Genomic DNA, 2,820 nt, shown 5'->3' with positions numbered 1-2,820 from the left:
AATAATTACAAAATAAGTATATATTTGGAAACAACCCACATGATAAGAACTATACAGAGAAATTTTTAAACTCCATAGAGAGAAGGATGACTTACATAGATTAAAAGGAAGCATTTATAAGATGAAAAGACTTTTTCTTGGTGATGGGAACTGAGCTCAGGGTCTCACACATGCTGAATATGTGATCTGCAATTGAGCTACACCCTCATCTTAGAGAGATGAATAGTAAAGATTAGTTACCCAAAAAGTCATAGAGGGCCTGTAATCACTGCTAGATTATAAATGCTTTACAGATGGGATTTGATTAAATAATTTTCAAGTTTATATGGTGAAATAAACTGTTAAGATTATCAGGTAGTGCTCTGATTTTGAAAAAATACCTAGAGACTAATCCAGTCAGATATGAGAACTTGTTCTGTGTCAGTGATACACAAGAAGCATGATCTTTTCTTCAAAAATAAATAATCTAGGCTTGTTTGCCTATAATCCTAGCAGTTAGGAGATGGAGGCAGGAAGATCAATAGTTGAAGGTCATCCTCAGCTACAAAGTGAGTTTGAGACGGCCTGAGCTACCCGAGACCTGGTCTCAAAAATCAAGCAAACAAAAAATTTAAAAGTCAGGGGAATAGAACAGAATAGAGTGCTTAAAGTGAACACACAGGAAGAATTCTTGCTTGGGGTGACCCAGCGTCTCTACAGAAAAGAATGTATGAAACAGAAAATTTGCTTTAAAGTGTGAGAACTAATAGAATAATCCAATGTGAGGTTGAAGTGTTTCCTGAGATGAGAAAGAGGGTGGTGCCAGGGAAACAGTGTCTGCAGAGATGGTAGTAGAGAAACTTAGAAAAGGATTCAGGATGCCAGCTCCTTTGTGGGAGCCCCAGAAGAGGATTTTAGTAAGCACTTTTGTTAGTATGACATGGTCTTTCCTCTCCTTCATTCAGGACATTGGGCCTGGGAAGTGTTTGATAATTAGTGATTTATTTCATAATGATTCAAAATAGGCTTCTGTTTGATAGACTAGAAATTTCCCCTTTATATAGGACAAATAACACTCAAAAACTGACTGGCTTTTCCAGCTATAGAGATATTGTATGATCCATGAGCTTGTGCCAAGATCTTTTAGGGGTCAAACTATTTGAAATACTGTCCATTGTTTGACCCCACTCAATGAAGGAACCCCCGTTTGATGGTTAAGTTCTCACTTGTGACCATAGAGAGTAACTTCTGTAGGGCTCTTGAAGGAGGCTCCAGATGAGAGAGGATTTGATGGGATTAGAACAGGTGGCCCTAAAGCCTAGAATCTAATTAATTAGAAGTCCTTCCAAGAAAGAGTGGCACATGGGAGGTGCTGCTGGGAATACAGCTCTCAATGGCAAAGGAAAGTCCGCCCACAAGGGGAAGGAGCACGAGAGACAGCACAGGACGCATAGACCACTGTGTTCTAGAGGCATAAAGGAGACAGTATCTGCTGCTTTAGTCTGTTTTCAGTTGCCATCACAAAACACCTGAGAATGGATACTCTAAAGAAGGGCTTATTTAGCTCACAGTTCTGGAAATCCAAAGGCATGACTCTAGCATGTGCTTCTGTAAGGCATTAATTGACATATATCATGTGACATGTGAATGTGTTTGAGTCGCACTGTGTTCGGCTTCCCACTGCTACAACCAGATGCCTGAACAAAACAACTTTAAGAAAAAGGTTGATTTGGCATCACTTTTCAAAGGTTTCTGTCCATGCTTGACTGGCTCTGTTATTTTTGAACCCATCGTAGTGTGGAACATGGTGGTGGGAATGCATGGTGGAACAAAGCTCCTCATTCATGGCAGCTGGGAAACAGACCGGGTCCCCAAATTCCCATCAAAGGAATGCCCCCAATATCTGGTTTTTGTTAGGTCCCCCACCTCCTAGAGTCTCCTCACCATCTCAAAGCACCACAAGCTCCCCACTAAGCCTTCAACACATGGCCTTTGAGAAACATTTAAAATCTAAACCGTGGCACATGCATGAGAGAAAACTCTCGTGGTGAGGGGCAAGAAAGCAATCCAAGGCACCTGAACTTGTTTTATGACAAACAATGTGTATAGGGTCTAGTCCAGTCCTATGAGACCTAAATGTTGAGAAAACTACTCTAGACTCTCAAAAGCATTAATCTGTTCATCTAGATGGAGCCCTGAGGACCCCATATGTCTCTTAAGGCCCATACTCACACGTCTACCTCAATACCATCACTCTAGGAAATTCAGCCTCAACATAAATTTTGGTGGAGATAAACCATATTTAAATCATAGCATCTGCTAACCACTTCCGCCTCAAAACCACCAGTGAACTTCTGTCAATTAACACTTGAGCTCACAGATAAGGGCCATGATCCTATGCCATTTAAATAAATAATGAGTTTAGAGAAATATGAAGGAATTAAAAAAATCAAGATGGAAAAAAGAATTTGAGAGAATGATACAGAAAAATAGACAACAAAGATCAGTGTAAAAGAAAATTAAAGCAACTGAATGGAACAAAGATTAGATTTTTGTATTTGAAGAAAGCATTGTGAAAATAGAAGGCAGGCTAGGATTGGTTTTACAGGCCTGTAATCCCAAGGCTTGGGAGATAAGTTTGAGACCAGTCTGGGCTACATAGTGAGACCCTGTCTCAAAAATTAAAAGTAAAGGGGGCTGGAGAGATGGCTCAATGGTTAGAGCACTGGCTGCTCTTGCAGAGGACCCAGGTTCCATTCCCAGCACCCACATGGCAGCTGGCAACCATCCATAACTCTAGTTCCAGGGAATCTGATGCCCTCTTTTGACCTCTGTGGGCAT

General features: G+C 40.7%; 1 protein-coding gene across 5 annotated transcripts in view; it reads left to right on the top strand.

The window, feature by feature from the left end:
• Cyfip1 (cytoplasmic FMR1 interacting protein 1) overlaps nt 1–2,820 on the top strand; it is a 114,188-nt gene that overhangs the window by 73,623 nt on the left and 37,745 nt on the right. The window lies entirely within an intron of this gene.

This window comes from Nannospalax galili, unplaced genomic scaffold, assembly GCF_000622305.1.
Source record: "Nannospalax galili isolate Female #2095 unplaced genomic scaffold, S.galili_v1.0 scaffold135, whole genome shotgun sequence".
Lineage (NCBI taxonomy): Eukaryota > Metazoa > Chordata > Mammalia > Rodentia > Spalacidae > Nannospalax > Nannospalax galili.
Note: the sequence above shows the minus strand (reverse complement) of the source record. Positions and strands in the feature narration are given on the sequence as shown.